Source organism: Schistocerca serialis, chromosome 3, assembly GCF_023864345.2.
Source record: "Schistocerca serialis cubense isolate TAMUIC-IGC-003099 chromosome 3, iqSchSeri2.2, whole genome shotgun sequence".
Lineage (NCBI taxonomy): Eukaryota > Metazoa > Arthropoda > Insecta > Orthoptera > Acrididae > Schistocerca > Schistocerca serialis.
The window spans coordinates 547,967,141-547,989,645 of NC_064640.1; the positions used below are offsets into that span (position 1 = coordinate 547,967,141).

At 27.9% G+C, this 22,505-nt stretch overlaps 3 long non-coding RNA genes across 4 annotated transcripts in view; 2 read left to right on the forward strand and 1 right to left on the reverse strand.

The window, feature by feature from the left end:
- LOC126470444 (uncharacterized) overlaps positions 1-22,505 on the forward strand; it is a 213,665-nt gene that overhangs the window by 96,453 nt on the left and 94,707 nt on the right. The window lies entirely within an intron of this gene.
- The window catches only part of LOC126470437 (uncharacterized), a 111,615-nt gene that overhangs the window by 6,282 nt on the left and 82,828 nt on the right, over positions 1-22,505 (forward strand). The window contains exon 2 of one of the 2 annotated variants that reach the window (XR_007586198.1): positions 16,691-16,758. The exons of the other annotated variant lie outside the window; for it this stretch is intronic. This is a non-coding gene — a long non-coding RNA (uncharacterized LOC126470437). Of the gene's footprint in view, positions 1-16,690; positions 16,759-22,505 lie in introns of those variants that run through there. 2 annotated transcript variants of the gene reach the window in all.
- LOC126470441 (uncharacterized) overlaps positions 16,356-22,505 on the reverse strand; it is an 88,979-nt gene continuing 82,829 nt past the window's right edge. The window contains exon 2 of the long non-coding RNA XR_007586202.1: positions 16,356-16,646. This is a non-coding gene — a long non-coding RNA (uncharacterized LOC126470441). The remainder of the gene's footprint in view (positions 16,647-22,505) is intronic.

Below are 22,505 nucleotides of genomic sequence, written 5' to 3' on the forward strand. Positions count from 1 at the left end.
GTGGTTTATACCTTTTATTTCGACTAAGTTTATTAGATATTTTCCTTTAAAATTGGGTTATTATTCTTCTAAATCATTTGATTATGGTTGAGGTGAATTATTTGGTGGTCAAGGTTTGTTTAGACTATTTATTTATTTAATTAGTTATATACAAGGTTGATATGATTCTAATTTTAAGATTTATCTTTTAACTTTTATTGTTTCAATATTTCTTTTGGTGGTATTATTTTTCGTTTACTTAAATAGCTTATAAATAGAGCGTGACACTGAAGATGATAAGGAAGTATTTTTACTTTTAGGTATTTATAAATATACATATATTATTTTTACAGTGAAAATGTAATGTTTTATTTAAACTATATAAATTTTAGAAATGTTAACGGAGTTTAACCGCTAATATAAAAAGTTAGCAGCTTTCATATTGGCTTTACATTTCCTTAATTGGAACTTTATAGTTCAATTATATTATTAACAGTAATACGCCTCTTTTTTGCTTCAATTAATAAGAATAAGGGTATTTTATTTACCAACCTTCCAGGTCGAAACTGACTGCTATACTTCGCTTCTTATTCTATTTAAGGTTGATTGATTATATCAATACTTTTTGAATGCAACCCAAATGTTATGTTTAACTACAACCCTTTATTCTGCTCATTGTAAGGCTCCTTGATTTCATTCATGGTATGGTCTACCTAATAATACTATAATAAAAAATATTGTTGATACTGTTCAGATTATAATGTCTGAAGTTTTAAAAATAATTACAATTGGGAGGATAAGTGCAATTTCTACATCAAAAATTAATAAAATTACTGCAACTAAGAAGAATCGAATTGAGAATGGTGTTCGTGCTGATCTTTTTGGGTCAAATCCACACTCAAATGGTGATCTTCTTTCTCGGTCATTAATTAATTTTTTTGATAATGTTGTTGCAAGGATTATAACAATTATTGGAATAATAAATCTAATAAAAATTCTTGTAGATAAAATTAGGATTGTTTTTCTTGATTTATATCAAGCTTTTTGATTGGAAGTCAAATGTACTATTTGTACTAGAAATACAATTATCTACCTCATCAATAAATAGAAATGTATAAGAATAATCATACTATGTCTACAAAGTGTCAGTATCATGCAGCTGCTTCAAATCCAAAGTGGTGTCTTGGTGAGAATTGGTTTATTGAATGTCGAAGTAGACATGTTGATAAGAAAATTGTTCCAATAATTACATGTAGACAATGGAATCCTGTTGCATCAAAGAATGTTGATCCATAAACTGTGTCTGCAATGGTGAAGGGTGCTTCTCAATATTCGTATGCTTGAAGTATAGTGAAGTATAGTCCTAGTAGTACTGTGAAGAATAGTCCTTGTAATGCTTGAGTATGATTAGATTCTATTAGACTATGATGTGCTCTTGTTACTGTTACTCCTGATGCTAAAAGAATAGCTGTATTAAGTAATGGAATTTGTATAGGATTAAAAGGTTGAATTTCTATTGGGGGTCGTAATATCCCTAGTTCAATAGTGGGTGCTAGTGTTCTTCTAAAAAATGCCCCAAAAAATGAAACAAAGAATAGTACTTCTGATGCAATAAATAAAATTATTCCTCATCGTAATCCAATTGATACAAATCCCGTATGTAGTCCTTGGTATGTTCCTTCTCGTACTACATCTCGTCATCATTGGATTATAATTATTAGGGTAATTCGAAATCCGATTATAAATAAGTTAATGTTAAATAGGTGAAATCATTTTGCTAATCCTGATACTAGAACTATTGCTCCAATTGCTCCTGTAAATGGTCACGGTCTGTAATCTACTAAGTGGAATGGGTGGTTTGAGTAAGTTGTTAACATAAGTTTAGTATACTTCTCTAGATTATAAAGTTCTTAAAATTGAGAAAACATAGGCTTGAATTATTGCTACTGCTGATTCTAAAATTAACAGAAGTATTTGTCCAATAATTAATAGTGAAACTAAGTTTATTGCTATAGATGTTCCTGTATTTCCTAGTAATGTTAATAGTAAGTGTCCTGCAATTATATTTGCTGCTAGTCGTACTGCTAGCGTACTTGGTCGAATGACATTTCTAATTGTTTCAATTAATACTATAAATGATATTAATGCAGGTGGTGTTCCTTGGGGGACAAGGTGCGTAAATATGTGATTCGTATGATTAATTCATCCAAATAACATAAATCTTAATCATTTAGATAGAGTGATTGCAAATGTTAATGCTAAATGTCTTGTTCTAGTAAAGATGTAGGGGAATAATCCTATGAAATTATTAAATAGTATTATAATAAAGATTGAAATGAAGATGAATGTTGTTCCATTAAATGATTTTGGTCGTAGTAGTGTTTTAAATTCATTGTGTAAGGTTAAGTTTAGTTTATTTCAAATAATATAATACGTGATGGTGTACGTCAAAATATTGATGGGATTAATAATAATCCTAAGAATGTTCTAGTTCAATTTAATGATAAATTGAAGATATTAGTTGATGGATCAAATGTTGAAAATAAGTTTGTTATCATTTTCAATTCAAGTTCTTTATATCAATTGTTCTTTTTTCTGCTCTTTTAATAAGATTTGGTTTAAATGAGAAAAAGTTTATTTCATTAAATAAAATTAATGTAGTCGAAAATATAATAAATAGGGAGAATCATATGAGAGGGGCTACTTGAGGGATTTGGATTAAATTTCCACATCAGAAGTAGTCGTTAATTTACTATTTTTTGGTTTAATATACCATTACTTACTTTCAGTCATCTGATGTATTTCAAGGTGTACTAATTATTTAGTTATTTTAGATTGACACTCTAACGTTATATATTTTAACTAACTCCTTAGATTATCTGAGATAATCACTTGATAAATAAGTTTACTGAAGTTCTTTCAATTACAATTGGTATGAATCTGTGGTTTGCTCCACAAATTTCTGAGCATTGTCCAAAGAACAGTCCATATTATTGTAAATGTTCCTTGGTTTAGTCGGCCCGGCGTTGCATCAATTTTAACCCCTAATGCAGGTACTGCTCATGAGTGTAGAATGTCTGATGCTCTTGTTAATACTCGTACTTCCGTATTTATTGGTAGAATTGTTCGGTTATCTACATCTAGAAGTCGAAATCTGTTGTTTTCTAGGTCTTGTCCTGTTGTTATATAAGTGTCGAATTCCACATCTATAAAGTCAGAACATTCATATCTTCAGTATCATTGTCGTCCAATTGTTTTAATTGTGATTATTGCGTCTACTGAATCATCAAGTAAATATAGTAGTCGTAATGATGGGAGTACAATAAAAATTAGTGTAATTGCTGGTAGTGCTGTTCAGATTGTTTCAATTAAATGTCCGTGAAGTATGTTTCGGTTTGTGTAGGCAATGAATAATATGTAACTTAGGAGATAACCTACAATTACTGTAATTAATAATAATATGACCATAGTATGATCATGGAGGAATGATAGTTGCTCCATTAATGGTGAACCTCCATCTTGAAGGGATAAATTTAATCATGTTGCCATTAATGAATTTTTCTAATAAAAGGTCAAACCTTTATTTGTAGAGCTTAAATCTACTGCACTAATGTGCCATATTAGAATCTAGAAATTAATTGCTTTAGGTTGAAATATTTCGTTTTTGCAATTCTAGTAATATAAATAAATAGAACTAGTATACCACCAACAAACTGTAAAAATAAAATATATGATAATCAATATCTTTCCATTATTGTTCCTGTTATCAGTCCAACTAGAAAAGTTTGTAGGATAATGAAAAGCATTATTGATATTGGGTGTCTTAATTTAATAAAATTAATATTTATTTCGTTTGATAGCGATATAATTATTATTTTGATCATTTCAGTGGTTAGTTTATTAAAAATATCGGTTTTGGGGACCGATGATGGAATGCTTTTCCACCTCTGAAGTTTTAAAAGTGGGGGCTGGACTTATTTCCGGTTTACAAGACCGGCGTTTTTTTAAACTATTAAAACTAATGTTTATATTCTCTGTCTTTACTACTTTATTGATTTATTTTGGTGGTGTTTATGTTCTTTCTTCTAAACGTAAGCATTTATTAATGGTTCTTTTGAGATTAGAATATATTGTTCGTTCTTTATTGATATTGGTTATTGTTTTTCTTATTGAGTTTATGATTATTTTTTTCCTGTTGTTTTTTTGGTTTTTTCTGTTTGTGAAGGCGCTTTAGGTCTTTCTATTTTAGTTTCAATAATTCGTTCTCATGGGAATCATTTTTTTAATTCTTTTGGTTTATCTTTATGTTAAAGTATTTGTTTATAACTATTTTTTTGATCCCTCTTTGTTTGGTCAATAATTGTTGATGGTTGGTTCATTCTTTAATGTTTCTGTCTAGTTTTGTTTTTATGATTTGTGTTTATTCATATGCAGATTTGAATATGATTAGATATTATTTTGGTATTGATTATTTTTCTTTTAGTTTGATTCTGCTTAGTTTTTGAATTTGTTCCTTAATAATTACTGCTAGAGGTTCAGTTTATTTAAGTTCTTATCATTCTAATTTTTTTGTCTTTATAGTCTTAATTTTAATGATTATGCTTTATTGTTCGTTTGCTAGATTAAGTCTTCTTTCTCTTTATATTTTTTTTAGGCTAGATTGGTTCCTACTTTATTTTTGATTTTGTGTTGGGCTATCAACCTGAACGGTTGCAGGCTGGTGTTTATTTAATTTTTTATACTCTGGTTGCTAGATTGCATTTATTATTAGTGTTATTTAAGGTTTATGATTTTTCTAATACTTTATATTTTCCTTCATTGATTGATTTTGGATCTTATTATTTTATATTTTATGTGTTTATAATTCTTGCTTTTGTAGTTAAGATGCCGATATTTTTGGTTCGTTTGTGGCTTCCTAAGGCACATTTTGAGGCCCCTATTACAGGTAGAATGATTCTTGCTGGTGTTTTATTAAAGTTAGGTTGTTACGGTATTTTTCGTGTTATGAAGGTTATTTCTTATTTGGGTTTAAAGTTTAATTATTTTTGATTGTCTTTAGGTTTATCTGGTGGGGTTATTATTAGATTTATTTGTTTTCGTCAGGTTGATTTAAAGTCTTTAATTGCATATTCTTCTTTTGCTCATATAAGAATGGTTTTTGGAGGATTGATGAGGTTGTATGGGTTCTCTTTCTTTAATGGTTGGTCATGGTTTGTGTTCTTCTGGTTTATTTTGTTTATCTAATATTATTTATGAGCGTTTAGGTAGACGAAGATTATTAATTAACAAGGGTATAATTAATTTGATACCAAGAATGGCTTTATGATGATTCCTTTTGAGATCTTCTAATATAGCTGCTCCTCCTTCTTTAAATTTGGTAGGTGAACTTAGATTATTAAATAGAATTATATCTTGATCTTCTTATAGATTTTTTGCTTTCATTTTTTGTCTTTTTTTAGAGCTGTTTATACTTTATATATGTATTCTTATTCTCAGCATGGTAATTATTATTCTGGTGTTTATACTTGTTCTCTTGGTTATTTTCGTGAATATCATCTTTTACTTTTACATTGATTGCCTTTAAATATTCTTTGTTTAAAGGGAGAGTATTTTTTTGTTTAAGTTGCTTAAGTATTTTAATTAAAAATGTTGTTTTGTGGAATCAATGATATGAATTTTTCACCTTAGGCCGTGAATTTGTTTTCTATTTGTTCTTTGAGTTTTTTTCTTTATTTTTTTCTAGAACTATAATTTTTATTTTGGGTATTTATTATTTAATAATTGATTATAGAGTTTTTGTTGAATGAGAACTTTTTAATTTAAATGGTTCTATGGCTGTTATGACTTTAATTTTGGATTGAATGTCTCTTATTTTTATGTCTTTTGTTATGTATATTTCTTCTTTGGTTATTTATTATAGAGAGGTTTATATGTCGGGAGAAAAAAATATAAATCGTCTTATTATTATTGTTTTAATATTTATTCTTTCTATAGGTTTTTTAATTATCAGTCCTAATTTGATTATAATTTTATTGGGATGGGATGGTTTAGGTTTAGTTTCTTATTGTTTAGTTATTTATTATCAATATGTTAAATCTCATAGTGCGGGTATGTTAACCGCACTTTCTAATTGTATTGGTGATGTTGTTATTTTAATTCTATTGTTTGAATATTGAATTTTGGTGGTTGAAAATATATTTATTATTATGATTTTATTTCTAATTCTATTGAAATAAAGCTTATTACCATATTAATTGTTTTAGCAGCTATAACTAAAAGAGCTCAAATTCCCTTTTCTTCTTGACTTCCTGCTGCTAAGGCTGCCCCTACTCCTGTTTCTGCTTTGGTTCATTCTTCTACTCTTGTTACTGCTGGGGTTTATTTATTAATTCGTTTCAGACCAATATTAGATTCTGAGAATCCTTTAAATTATGAATTATTGAACCTGCACACATAAACAATAAAGCCTTAAATAAAGCATGAGCTAATAAATGAAAAAATGCAAGTTTCGGATAACCCATAGCCAAAATTTTATTATTAAACCAAGTTGTCTTAATGTAGAAAGAGCAATAATTTTCTTTGTGGTTGTTCTTACTTTTAATTGGTTGTATAACTATGTTTATGGCTGGTTTGGGAGCAAATTTTGTTTTTGATTTTAAGAAAATTATTGCTCTCTCTACTTTAAGACAACTTGGTTTAATAATAAGATTTTTGGCTATGGGATATCCGAAACTTGCATTTTTTCATTTATTAGCTCATGCTTTATTTAAAGCTTTATTGTTTATGTGTGCAGGTTCAATAATTCATAATTTAAAGGATTCTCAGGATATTCGTGTTATAGGTTCAATTGTTAATTTTATGCCTTTAACTTCAGTTTGTTTTAATGTTTCTATTTTGTCTTCGTGTGGTATACCAATTTTAGCAGGTTTTTATTCAAAGGATTTAATTCTTGAAATGGTTTGTTTAAGATGAATTAATTGTTTGATTTTTTTCTTTATTTCTTTTCTACTGGTTTAACTGCTTCTTATTCTTTTCGTCTTTTTTGTTATTCAATATCTGGTGATAATAATTTTTATTCTCGATTTTCTTTTGATGATAAAGGTTATTATATTTCTTTTGGTATAATTGGTTTATTGTTTGTTGCTGTTTTTGGTGGTAGTCATTTGTCTTGGTTAATTTTTCCTGTTCCTCATGTGATTGCCTTGCCTTATTATTTAAAGTTACTGTAGTTGTTTTGGGTGCTTATTTGGGTTATCTTATTTCTAATTTTGATTTTTCTCAAAATTTATTTTCTTTAAGTATACTTTCTTTTGTCAGATTTTCAGGTTCTATGTGGTTTATACCTTTTATTTCGACTAAGTTTATTAGATATTTTCCTTTAAAATTGGGTTATTATTCATCTAAATCATTTGATTATGGTTGAGGTGAATTATTTGGTGGTCAAGGTTTGTATAGACAATTTATTTATTTAATTAGTTATATACAAGGTTGATATGATTCTAATTTTAAGATTTATCTTTTAACTTTTATTTTTAGAATATTTATTTTGGTGGTATTATTTTTCGTTTACTTAAATAGCTTATAATTAGAGCGTGACACTGAAGATGTTAAGGAAGTATTTTTACTTTTAGGTATTTATAAATATACATATATTAATTTTACAGTGAAAATGTAATGTTTTATTTAAACTATATAAATTTTAGAAATGTTAATGGAGTTTAACCGCTAATATAAAAAGTTAGCAGCTTTCATATTGGCTTTACATTTCCTTAATTGGAACTTTATAGTTCAATTATATTATTAACAGTAATACGCTTCTTTTTGGCTTCAATTAATAAGAATAAGGGTATTTTATTTACCAACCTTCCAGGTCGAAACTGACTCCAATACTTCGCTTCTTATTCTATTTCAAGTTGATTGATTATATCATTACTTTTTGAATGTAACCCAAATGTTATGTTTAACTACTACCCTTTATTCTGCTCATTGTAAGCCTCCTTGATTTCATTCATGGTATAGTCCACCTAATAATACTATAATAAAAAATATTGTTGATACTGTTCAGATTATAATGTCTGAAGTCTTAAAAATAATTACAATTGGGAGGATTAGTGCGATTTCTACATCAAAAATTAAGAAAATTACTGCAATTCTGAAGAATCGAAGTGAGAATGGTATTCGTGCTGATCTTTTTGGGTCAAATCCACACTCAAATGGTGATCTTTTTTCTCGGTCATTAATTAATTTTTTTGATAATGTTGTTGCAAGGATTATAACAATTATTGGAATAATAAATCAAATAAAAATTCTTGTAGATAAAATTAGGATTGTTTGTCTTGATTTATATCAAGCTTTATGACTAAAAATCAAATGTACTATTTATGCTAGAAAAACAATTATCTACCTCATCAATAAATAGAAATGTATAAGAATAATCATACTACGTCTACAAATTTTCAGTATCATGCTGCTGCTTCAAATCCAAAGTGGTGTCTTGGTGAGAATTGGTTTATTGAATGTCGAAGTAGACATGTTGATAAGAAAATTGTTCCGATAATTACATGTAGACCATGGAATCCTGTTGCAACAAAGAATGTTGATCCATAACCTGCGTCTGCAATGGTGAAGGGTGCTTCTCGATATTCGTATGCTTGAAGTATACTGAAGTATAGTCCTAGTAGTACTGTGAAGAACAGTCCTTGTAATGCTTGAGTATGATTAGATTCTATTAAACTATGATGTGCTCATGTTACTGTTACTCCTGATGCTAAAAGAATAGCTGTATTAAGTAATGGAATTTGTATAAGATTAAAAGATTGAATTCCTATTGGGGGTCGTAATATCCCTAGTTCAATAGTGGGTGCTAGTCTTCTTCTAAAAACTGCTCAGAAAAATGAAACAAAGAATAGTACTTCTGATGCAATAAATAAAATTATTCCTCATCGTAATCCAATTGATACAAATCCCATATGTAGTCCTTGGTATGTTCCTTCCCGTACTACATCTCGTCATCATTGGATTATAGTTATTAGGGTAATTCCAAATCCGATTATAAATAAGTTAATGTTAAATAGGTGAAATCATTTTGCTAATCCTGATACTAGAACTATTGCTCCAATTGCTCCTGTTAAAGGTCAAGGTCTGTAATCTACTAAGTGGAATGGGTGGTTTGAGTGAGTTGTTAACATAAGTTTAGGATACTTCTCTAGAATATAAATGTCTTAAAATTTAGAAAACATAGGCTTGAATTATTGCTACTGCTGATTCTAGAATTAACGGAAGTATTTCTCCAATAATTAATAGTGAAATTAAGTTTATTGCTATGGATGGTCCTGTATTTCCTAGTAATGTTAATAGTAAGTATCCTGAAATTATATTTGCTGCTAGTCGTACTGCTAGCATACCTGGTCGAATGACATTTCTAATTGTTTCAATTAAAACTATAAATGATATTAATGCAGGTGGTGTTCCTTGGGGGGCAAGGTGTGTAAATATGTGATTGGTATGATTAATTCATCCAAATAACATAAATCTTAATCATATAGGTAGAGCGATTGCAAATGTTAATGCTAAATGTCTTGTTCTAGTAAAGATGTAGGGGAATAATCCAATGAAATTATTAAATAGTATTATAATAAAGATTGAAATGAAGATGAATATTGTTCCATTAAATGATTTTGGTCCTAGTAGTGTTTTACATTCATTGTTTAAGGTTAAGTTTAGTTTATTTCAAATAATATTAATTCGTGATGGTGTAAGTCAAAATATTGATGGGATTAATAATAATCCTAAGAATGTTCTAGTTCAATTTAATGATAAATTGAAGATATTAGTTGATGGATCAAATGTTGACAATAAGTTTGTTATCATTTTCAATTCAAGTTCTTTATATCAATTGTTCTTTTTTCTGCTCTTTTAATAAGATTTGGTTTAAATGAGAAAAAGTTTATTTGATTAAATAAAATTAATGTAGACGAAAATATAATAAATAGGGAGAATCATATGAGAGGGGATATTTGAGGGATTTGGATTAAATTTCCCCATCAGTAGTAGTCGTTAATTTACTATTTTTTGGTTTAAGAGACCATTACTTACTTTCAGTCATCTGATGTATTTCAAGGTGTACTAATTATTTAGTTATTTTAGATTGACACTCTAATGTTATATATTTTAACTAACTCCTTACATTATCTCAGATAATCACTTGATAAATAAGTTTACTGAAGTTCTTTCAATTACAATTGGTATGAATCTGTGGTTTGCTCCACAAATTTCTGAGCATTGCCCAAAGAACAGTCCAGGTCGGTTTATTGTGAATGTTCCTTGGTTTAGTCGGCCCGGCGTTGCGTCAATTTTAACCCCTAATGCAGGCACTGCTCATGAGTGTAGAACGTCTGATGCTCTTGTTAATACTCGTACTTCCGTATTTATTGGTAGAATTGTTTGGTTATCTACATCTAGAAGTCGAAATCCGTCGTTTTCTAGGTCTTGTTCTGTTGTTATATGAGTGTCGAACTCCACATCTATAAAGTCAGAATATTCATATCTTCAGTCCAATTGTTTTAATTGTGATTATTGCGTCTACTGAATCATCAAGTAAATATAGTAGTCGTAATGATGGGAGTGCAATAAAAATTAGTGTAATTGCTGGTAGTGCTGTTCAGATTGTTTCAATTAAATGTCCAAGAAGTATGTTTCGGATTGCATAGGCAATGAATAATATGTAACTTAGGCATAACCTACAATTACTGTAATTCATAATAATATGACCATAGTATGATCATGGAAGAATGATAGTGGCTCCATTCATGGTGAAGCTCCATCTTGAAGGGATAAATTTGATCATGAATTTTTCTAATAAAAGGTCAAACCTTTATTTGTAGAGCCTAAATCTACTGCACTAATCTGCCATATTAGAATCTAGAAATTAATGGTAGTCCTGAGTAACTGTGTTCTGCAAGTGGATTATTTTGTAGTCACTCTGTTGATCTTCTTATATTAGCTCTAAATATGATTGCCCAGTTTATAACCATTCTTTCTCATATAATTACAATGAATATAATGATTCCTACAATAGAAATTGTAGACCCCATTCTTGATACTACATTTCATGATGTATATGCATCTGGATAGTCTGAATATCGTCGTGGTATTCCTGCTAGTCCTAGGAAGTGTTGAGGGAAGAATGTTAAGTTTACTCCAATAAATATAATTGTAAATTGGATTTTTAATCATGTATTATTTATAGTTAATCCTGTAAATAATGGGTATCATTGAATAACACCTCCTATGATTGCGAATACTGCTTCTATGGATAACACATACTGGAAGTGAGCTACTACATAAATTGTATCATGTAATACAATGTCAAGTGATGAATTTGCTAATACTAATCCTGTTAATCCACCAATTGTGAATAGAAAAATAAATCCTAAAGCTCATAATAGCGGTGGATTGAATTTGAATTTAGTTCCATATAGTGTAGCTAATCATCTGAATACCTTAATTTCTGTAGGTACAGCAATAGTTATTGTTGCTGATGTAAAGTATGCTCGTGTGTCAACATCTATTCCTACTGTGAATATGTGATGTGCTCATACAATAAATCCTATTAGTCCAATTGATAATATAGCATAAATTATACCTAATGTTCCAAATGATTCATTTTTTCCTCTTTCTTGATGTACAATGTGAGAAATAATTCCAAATCCTGGCAGAATTAAAATGTAAACTTCTGGGTGTCCAAAGAATCAGAATAGGTATTGATATAGAATTGGGTCACCCCCTCCTGCAGGGTCAAAGAATGATGTATTTAAATTTCGATCTGTTAATAGTATAGTAATAGCCCCTGCTAATACTGGAAGCGATAAGAGGAGGAGATGGGCTGTAATAGCTACAGATCAGACAAATAAAGGTGTTTGATCTAGAGTTATACTTTCTGATCGTATATTAATTGCTGTTGTAATGAAATTTACTGCACCAAGAATAGATGATACACCTGCTAAGTGAAGTGAAAAAATAGCTAGGTCTATAGATGCCCCCCCCCATGTGCAATAGCTCCTGCAAGAGGAGGGTAAACTGTTGATCCTGTACCAATACCGTTATCTCCTATAGAAGATGTAAGAAGAAGGGTTAGTGAAGGCGGTAGTAATCAAAAACTTATATTATTTATTCGTGGGAACGCTATATCTGGTGCACCAATTATTAATGGTACGAGTCATTTACCAAATCCACCAATTATAATAGGTATTACTATAAAAAAAATTATTACAAATGTGTGGGCTGTAATAATGACATTATAAATTTGGTCATCTCCAATTAGAGATCCTGGTTGACCAAGTTCAGCACGAATAAGTATTCTTATTGATGTTCCTACTATTCCTGCTCATGCTCCAAATAAGAAGTATAAAGCACCAATATCCTTATGGTTTGTTGAGAATAATCATTTTTGCGGTAAGATGGCTGAATTAAAGGTGGTAGACTGTAAATCTACTTATGAGATGTTTCTCTCTTTCTTGCTTTAGGCCTTATATTCAATTATGATTCTAGACTGCAATTCTAGAGGTGTAAATATTTTACTAAGGCCTAAAAGATTATTCTTTTATTATAACTTTGAAGGTTATTAGTTTGGTTAACTTAAGTCCTTAGTATAATGAGATTAAGGTTGATGTTGAGATAATCCGATTGTTGAAATTATTACTGTTATATGAGGAATAATTCTTGATTTTTGAGACTTTATTTTTATAGATCATGAATTTTCTGTGTATGATATAATTAGGGCTGAGAATCTAATACGTATATAATAATAATGTGTAATTGTAGTTAATACAACCATAATTGCCATAATAGTTGTTATGTTATTTTCTATCAATGATTGTATTACAATTCACTTTGGTAGGTATCCAAGGAATGGTGGTAAACCACCTAGGGATAAAAGAGATAAAAATATTATGAATTTAATTTCAGTTTTTATATTTCTGGCTGAATAAATTTGGTTTATAAAAAATAGATTTATTTGCTTAAATAATAAGACCATAATTAATCTTAATAGTGACTAAATAATAAAGTATAGTTCTCAAATGTTTTCTCTAACTGTTAGGGATCTGATTATTCACCCTAAATGTCTAATTGAGGAATATGCTAGAATTTGTTGTAGAGATGTTTGATTTAAACCACCTATTGCCCCAATAATAATTCTTAGAATGATAATTGTTCAAATGAAAGTTCTTTGTTGAATACAATAAGATAATACCATTATTGGGTCAATTTTTTGCCATGTTATTAGTGTTAAGCAGTTATTTCATCTTGAAGCTCCTATTTCTTCTGGAAATCAGAAATGAAAGGGTGCTGCCCCGATCTTTAATAATAGTCTAGATCTAATTATTATTGATGGAATAAATTCTGTTTCTCATCCTATTCGATACTTTATTTGAATCAGCAAAATTGAAAATAATAGTATTGTCGATGCTATTGCTTGGACAATAATATATTTAATTGATGATTCATTTATTATTATATTTTGATTTCTTGTTAGGAGCGGAATAAATGAAAGTAAGTTGATCTCAAGTCCTATTCAAACCCCAAAACAGGAGTTTGATGAAATGGACAGGATAGTTCCTATCATTAATGTTGATAGGAAGAGAAGTTTTGTAGAGTTGTTGGTCATTAAAAAGGAGAGGATTGATACCTCTATAAATGGGGTATGAACCCATTAGCTTGTTTAGCTTACCTTATTACATTAAGGTGTATGATGCACATTAGTTTTTGATAATAAAGGAGGTAGTTTGATTCTGTCTTATGTAATTTTTAATGAAGGTAATTTTATTTACTTGATTTACCCTATCAAGTGAACCCTTTAGTCAGGCACTTCATTCATATTTAATATATAAATTAAAATTTTTTTTAAAAATTTGTTTATGTATTATTTTGGTTATTTCTAATTAATTTACCTTGGTTAGGATTATCTGAATATGTATTATATATAATAAATAATTTATATTAATATATTACATTTAATTAAATTTAAATACGTATAATGTTATTTTATAATTATTAAATGATTATTTTAATACATTTATTTACCTAGGATTATAGCTACTTATGTTTTTAGCTTTAAATAGGTTATAATATTATAAATTATATAATAATAAGTATATTAATATTAAATATTATTATAATTAGAAATAATAAATATAATCAATATTATTGAATATAAAATTTTATATTAATATAAATAATTTTATTAATTATAATAATATAATTTAATATATTTTCTATAATTCAGTTATTTAACTAATTAATATTTAAGTTAATATAAAGTTAATTTTATGTTAATATCATATTACATTATTTTACATAATTATATAAAATATATTTACTTTATTATTTAACCTTTCTTTATTATTAGTGAAAAGAAAGATTAAATAAGAAAGAATATATTACATTTATTGGTATACATGTTCCATATTAATCTTTATTTATATATAATAGAGAAGTTGTTGTGGACATTCGAGGGTGCGTTTCTTTTTTTTGTCATTTTTTGTGTTTTTTTTCTTTAAATATTTGAATCTTTTATTTTCTCTTATTTTTATAAATTTTTAAATTTCTTATTTTGTTTCCAAAAGTTTTATTCTGGCTTATTTATTCACTTTTTCTTAGTATTATATGTAAGTTTTCTTAAACTAAATGTTCTATTTTGCAGTAATTTGATTTAATTATCAAGTGATTTTGGATTTAGCAATTGATTTAGTATCGGCATAATTCGTGCCATCAGCCACGGTTATACGATTGATACAAGTGAATATTATTGGTTAAAACAGTTGTTTATATTTTTACGGTTAAAATATAAATTTGTAAGGTAAAATGTTAAAATTTATTTATTGCCCTTTTTATGAATCTGTGAAATTTGAATAATAAACTAGGATTAGATACCCTATTATTTTAAATGTTAATTATATTTACCAGGATACTATTAGTTAAGGTCTTTAAACCCAGAGAATTTGGTGGTATCTCATTCCATGCAGAGGAACCTACCCCGTGATTGATAATACACGATTTACTCTACTTAATTTATTTGTTTGTACATCTCCGTTATCAGAGAATCTTTTTAGAGTTATAATTCTAAAGATTTATAATTATAAAATATTTCAGGTCAAGGTGATGCTTATCGTTATGAGGAGGTGGGTTACAATAGATTTTTGTTTATGACGGATTTGATGGTGAAATACTATTAATGAAGGTGGATTTGATAGTAATTTAATTTATTTAATTTAGCTGATATTGGCTCTGAGGTGTGTACACATTGCCGGTCGCTCTCATTATTGATTATTCTATTTTATTATTTTAATTTAGCTTCAATTTAGATGAGATAAGTCGTAACATGGTAGATGTACTGGAAAGTGTATCTAGGAAGAGTTTCAAGATATAACTTATTAGTAAAGTGTTTCATTTACACAGAAAATTTTTCTGTGCAAATCAGGATATCTTGATTATTTATTTTATTATTATTTTTTTTTGTTAATTTAATTATTTAATAAAAATAATTTTGTCGATTTTGTTTTAGTATATTTTGTAGAATTGATTTTTTAGATTATAGTTTATTGGTAATGTAATTGTTTTGTGAAATATTATTTTAAATTTTTGAAGTAGATTTTATTTATTGTACCTTTTGTATCAGGGTTTATCAGAATTTTAGTATTTACTTTATTTGTCTCGATTTGGGTTGATTTATAAATATTTTATAGTTAATGTATCATAATTATTATTAAATTATTTATAGAAATGAGATGTTAATCGTTTCCCAAGATATCTAGTTTCTTTAGAAAAAATTTAATTTTTTGAAGTTAATTGTTTTTATTACATTTTTTAGGTATAAATATTAACATATTTATTTTTTAAGGGATAAGCTTTGAAGTTAATAACCTAAAATTTGTTTTATAAAATATAATAGTAAGCTTAAAAACAGCTATCTCTAAGCTTACGTTGTAGTTCATTATTTTTATATTTTATTTTATAATTATTTTAGGTTTTTTATTAAGATTATAAATTTAATTTTAAAATTTTTGTGATAATGATAGAATTAGTATATTTATTTGTATATAATTTTTACCTTGGGAATTTATTATAAGGAACCAGGCAAAAATGATTTCCGCCTGTTTATCCAAAACATGTCCTCTTGAAAATACTTTGAGGTCTGGCCTGCTCACTGAGCAGATTTTTAAAGAGCCGCGGTATTTTGACTGTGCAAAGGTAGCATAATCATTAGTCTCTTAATTAGTGGCTGGAATGAATGGCTTGACGAGAAATCAACTGTCTCTTAATAAATTTTTGAATTTAACGTTTGAGTCAAAAGGCTAAAATTTTTCTTTAGGACGGGAAGACCCTATAGAGCTTAACATTTTATTTTTATATAGTTTTTTGTTTGTCTTTCTATATTTAATGATGATGTTTTGTTGGGGTGACATGAAGAATAAATAAACTCTTCATTATTATATCATTTATTTATGTTTGTTGTTTTGATCCACAATTTATGATCATAAGATTAAGTTACCTTAGGGATAACAGCGTAATTGTTTTTGAGAGCTCATATCGACAAAGCAGATTGCGACCTCGATGTTGGATTAAGAAAAATTTTGGGTGCAGTAGCCCAGTAATTAGGTCTGTTTGACCTTTAACTTCTTACATGATCTGAGTTCAGATCGGCGTGAGCCAGGTCGGTTTCTATCCTAAGATTATTAATTCATATTAGTACGAAAGGACCATATGGTTGAAATATTTTTTATTTTATTGATTAATACTAATTAAATTACTATTTTGACAGATTAATGTGTTGAATTTAGAATTCTTTTATGTAGATTTTTTCTACAAATAGTATTGATACTTTATGATTTATTTATGTTTATTTTGAATTTTCTTTTATTAGTTATTTGTGTTTTAATTAGTGTTGCTTTTTTAACTTTATTAGGGCATAAGGTTTTAGGTTACATTCAAATTCGAAAGGGTCCAAATAAGATAGGTTTTGTTGGAATTCCTCAACCCTTTAGTGATGCTATCAAGTTAATTTGTAAGGAGCAGCCAAATCCTATTATATCTAATTATTTACTTTATCACTTTTCTCTTGTTTTTAATTTAATAATTTCCTTGGCTGTTTGAGTGATTTTCCCTTACTTAACTGATATTTGTTCTTTTTCTTATGGATTTTTGATTTTTTTATGTTGTACTAGATTAGGTGTTTATACTGTTATAATTGCTGGTTGGTCTTCTAATTCTAATTATTCTTTACTAGGTTTTCTTCGTTCTGTTGCTCAAACAATTTCATACGAAGTTAGTTTGGCTTTAATTTTATTATCTTTAATTATTTTAATTAGTAGTTTTAACATGTTTTATTTTATAAATTATCAACTTTATTGTTGATTTATTATTATTTCCTTTCCTTTAGCTTTAGCTTGTTTTGCTTCTTGTTTAGCTGAGACTAACCGTACTCCTTTTGACTTTGCCGAAGGTGAATCTGAGTTAGTTTCAGGTTTTAATATTGAATATGGTGCAGGTAGTTTTACTTTCATTGTTTTAGCTGAATATACTAGAATTGTTTTTACAAGAATATTATTAGCTTTAATTCTTTTAGGTGGTGACTTTTATTCTTTTATATTTTTTATTAACCTTGCTGTTATGTCCTTTGGTTTTATATGAGTTCGTGGGACATTACCACGTTTTCGTTATGATAAGTTAATGTACTTAGCTTGAAAAAGTTTTTTGCCATTAACTTTAAATTTTTTTAATTTCTTTGTCGGTTTAAAGATTTATTTATTTCATTTATTTAGTGAAATTTTGTAAGAAAAGTTAATAGAAGAGTTAAACTTCTAGTTTTATGTTTTCAAAACATATGCTTTTCCTAAGCCAATTAACTTATTATTCCTTAATTAGTTTATCTCATGCATTTGCAACATGTACATTAATTAAGAAGTATGTAAAGTAGATAATTGTTAAGATTTGTCCTGTTATAATGTAAGGTTCTTCAACAGGTCGTTTTCCAATTCATGTTAATAAGCGTACAACATCTACTATAATTCAGAATAAAATCTGATTGATAGAATGGATTGAATACCACGGAATGGTGTTTTATTATAAAATGGTAAAATTATTAAGATTCTAATTGATAAGAATAATGCAATAACACCTCCTAGTTTATTAGGGATTGATCGTAGAATTGCGTATGCAAATAAGAGATATCATTCTGGTTGAATATGGACGGGGGTTACTAACGGGTTGGCAGGGACATAATTATCTGGATCTCCCAGGAGGTAAGGATTAATCAAGCACAGTTAATTAATAATGATGTTATTAATACAAATGTAATAGAGTCCTTGAAAGTAAAATATGGGTGAAATGGGATTTTTTCAATATCTCCATTTAGGCCTAATTGGTTATTAGACCCTGTTTGGTGGAGGAAGAATAAATGAATCGCTGCCATTGCAGCAATAATAAACGGTAGTACAAAATGGAATGTAAAGAATCGATTTAATGTTGCATTATCAACAGCAAACCCTCCTCATACTCATTGAACTAAATCTGTTCCTAAATATGGAATTGCTGATAATAAATTAGTAATTACTGTCGCACCACAGAATGATATTTGACCTCAAGGTAAAACGTATCCTATAAATGCAGTTGCTATAACTAAGAATAGGATTACTGTACCAATTATTCAGGTGTGTATGTATATGTAAGATCCATAGTAAATTCCTCATCCGACATGTAAATAAATAGAAATAAAAAATATAGAAGCTCCATTTGCATGTAAGGTTCGAATAATTCAGCCATTATTTACGTCTCAGCAGATGTGAACTACACTACTAAATGCTATTTCAATATTTGATGTATAATGCATTGCTAAAAATAGTCCAGTTACAATTTGAATTACCAAACATAACCCTAATAGGGACCCAAAATTCCATCAAAATGATATATTTGTTGGTGCAGGTAAATCAACTAAAGAGTTATTAATGATTTTAATTAAAGGATGTTTCAATCGTAAGGGTTTATTCATTAGTAAATTATCTTATTTTATGAATAGGCCCCTGGTTAATGTTGGTGATTTTAACAACTGCTAATAGTGCTAAAAATAAATAAATTATTATTATTATTGTGATAATGAATGTTGGTCTATTATATAGTTTTTCTAAAGATGTTGTTATTTCTTGATAATTGATTGAATTATCAATATTCATAGTTTCAGTATTTTTTAAAGAGTCTATAAATATTGTTATATCTGAAATAACTAATTTTGATATGATAAATATTCATATCGTGAAGGTAATAATTAATGTAACTGATTTAGTTTGGAATATTTCGTTTGATGCAATACTCGTAATATAAATAAATAGAACTAATATACCACCAAGAAACATTAAAAATAAAAAATATGATAATCAATATCTTTCCAGATTTGTTCCTGTTATTAGTCCAACTAGAAAAGTTTGTAGGATAATGAAAAGCATTATTGATATTGGGTGTCTTAATTTAATAAAATTATTATTTATTACGTTTGATAGCGATATAATTATTGTTTTGATCATTTCAAGGGTTAGTTTATTAAAAATATCGGTTTTGGAGACCGATGAAGGAAAGCTTTTCCACCTCTGAAGTTTTAAAAGTGGGGGCTGGACTTATTTCCGGTTTACAAGACCGGCGTTTTTTTTTAAACTATTAAAACTAATGTTTATATTCTCTGTCTTTACTTCTTTATTGATTTATTTTGCTGGTGTTTATGTTTTTTCTTCTAAATGTAAGCATTTATTAATGGTTCTTTTGAGATTAGAATATATTGTTCTTTCTTTATTTATATTGGTTATTGTTTTTCTTATTGAGTTTGATTATGATCATTTTTTTCCTGTTATTTTTTTGGTTTTTTCTGTTTGTGAAGGTGCTTTAGGTCTTTCTATTTTAGTTTCGAAAATTCGTTCTCATGGGAATGATTTTTTTAATTCTTTTGGTTTATCTTTATGTTAAAGTATTTATTTATAACTATATTTTTATCCCTCTTTGTTTGGTCAATAATTGTTGATGGTTGGTTCATTCTTTAATGTTTCTGTCTAGTTTTGTTTTTATGATTTGTGTTTATTCATATGCAGATTTGAATATGATTAGAAATTATTTTGGTATTGATTATTTTTCTTTTAGTATGATTCTGCTTAGTTTTTGAATTTGTTCCTTAATAATTACTGCTAGAGGTTCAGTTTATTTAAGTTCTTATCATTCTAATTTTTTGTCTTTATAGTCTTAATTTTAATGATTATGCTTCATTGTTCGTTTGCTAGATTGAGTCTTCTTTCTTTTTATATTTTTTTGAGGCTAGATTGGTTCCTACTTTACTTTTGATTTTGGGTTGAGGCTATCAACCTGAACGGTTGCAGGCCGGTGTTTATTTAATTTTTTATACTCTGGTTGCTAGATTGCCTTTATTATTAGTGTTATTTAAGGCTTATGATTTTTCTAATACTTTATATTTTCCTTTATTGGTTGATTTTGGATATTATTATTTTATAATTTATGTGTTTATAACTCTTGCTTTTTTAGTTTAGATGCCGATATTTTTGGTTCATTTGTGGCTTCCTAAGGCCCATGTTGAGGCCCCTATTTCAGGTAGAATGATTCTTGCTGGTGTTTTATTAAAGTTAGGTGGTTACGGTATTTTTCGTGTTATGAAGGTTATTTCTTATTTGGGTTTAAAGTTTAATTATTTTTGGTTGTCTTTAGGTTTATCTGGTGGGGTTATTGTTAGATTTATTTGTTTTCGTCAGGTTGATTTAAAGTCTTTAATTGCATATTGTGCTGTTGCTCATATAAGAATGGTTATTGGAGGATTGATAAGTATGAATTGATGAGGTTGTATGGGTTCTCTTTCTTTAATGGTTGGTCATGGTTTGTGTTCTTCTGGTTTATTTTGTTTATCTAATATTATTTATGAGTGTTTAGGTAGACGAAGATTATTAATTAACAAGGGTATAATTAATTTGATACCAAGAATGGCTTTATGATGATTCCTTTTGAGATCTTCTAATATAGCTGCTCCTCCTTCTTTAAATTTGGTAGGTGAAATTAGATTATTAAATAGAATTATATCTTGATCTTCTTTTAGATTTTTTGCTTTAATTTTTTTGTCTTTTATTAGAGCTCTTTATACTTAATATATGTTTTCTTATTCTCAGCATGGTAATTATTATTCTGGTGTTTATACTTGTCCTCTTGGTTATTTTCGTGAATATCATCTTTTACTTTTACATTGATTGCCTTTAAATATTCTTTGTTTAAAGGGAGAGTTTTTTTTTGTTTAGGTTGCTTAAGTATTTTAATTAAAAATGTTGTTTTGTGGAATCAATGATATGAATTTTTCATCTTGGGCCGTGAATTTGTTTTCTATTTGCTCTTTGAGTTTTTTTTTGCTTTATTTTTTTCTACAACTATAATATTTATTTTGGGTATTTATTAAATAATAATTGATTATAGAGTTTTTGTTGAATGAGAACTTTTTTATTTAAAAGGTTCTATGGTTGTTATGACTTTAATTTTGGATTGAATATCTTTTATTTTTATGTCTTTTGTTATGTGTATTTCTTCTTTGGTTATTTATTATAGAGAGGATTATATGTTGGGAGAAAAAATATAAATCGTTTTATTATTACTGTTTTAATATTTATTCTTTCTATAGGTTTTTTAATTAGCAGTCCTAATTTGATTAGAATTTTATTGGGATGGGATGGTTTAGGTTTAGTCTCTTATTGTTTAGTTATTTATTATCAAAATGTGAAATCTTATAGTGCGGGTATGTTAACTGCACTTTCTAATCGTATTGGTGATGTTGCTATTTTAATTTCTATTGCTTGAATATTGAATTTTGGTGGTTGAAATTATATTTATTATTATGATTTTATTTCTAATTCTTTTGAAATAAAGCTTATTACTATATTAATAACTAAATATATTAATAACTATAACTAAAAGAGCTCAAATTCCCTTTTCTTCTTGACTTCCTGCTGCTATGGCTGCCCCTACTCCTGTTTCTGCTTTGGTTCATTCTTCTACTCTTGTTACTGCTGGGGTTTATTTATTAATTCGTTTCAGACCAATATTAGATGCTTATAATTGTGGTTGATTCTTACTTTTAATTGGTTGTGTGAGCATATTTAGAGTTTGATTTGAAGAAAATTGTTGCTCTTTCCACTTTAAGGCAACTTGGTTTAATAATAAGAATTTTGGCTATGGGTTATCCAAAACTTGCATTTTTTTCATTTATTAGCTCATGCTTTATTTAGGGCTTTATTGTTTATGTGTGCAGGTTCAATAATTCATAATTTACAAGATTCTCAGGATATTCGTTTTATAGGTTCAATTGTTAATTTTATGCCTTTAACTTCAGTTTGTTTTAATGTTTCTAGCTTGTCTTGGTGTGGTATACCATTTTAGCAGGTTTTTATTCAAAGGATTTAATTCTTGAAATGGTTTGTTTAAGATGAATTAATTGTTTGATT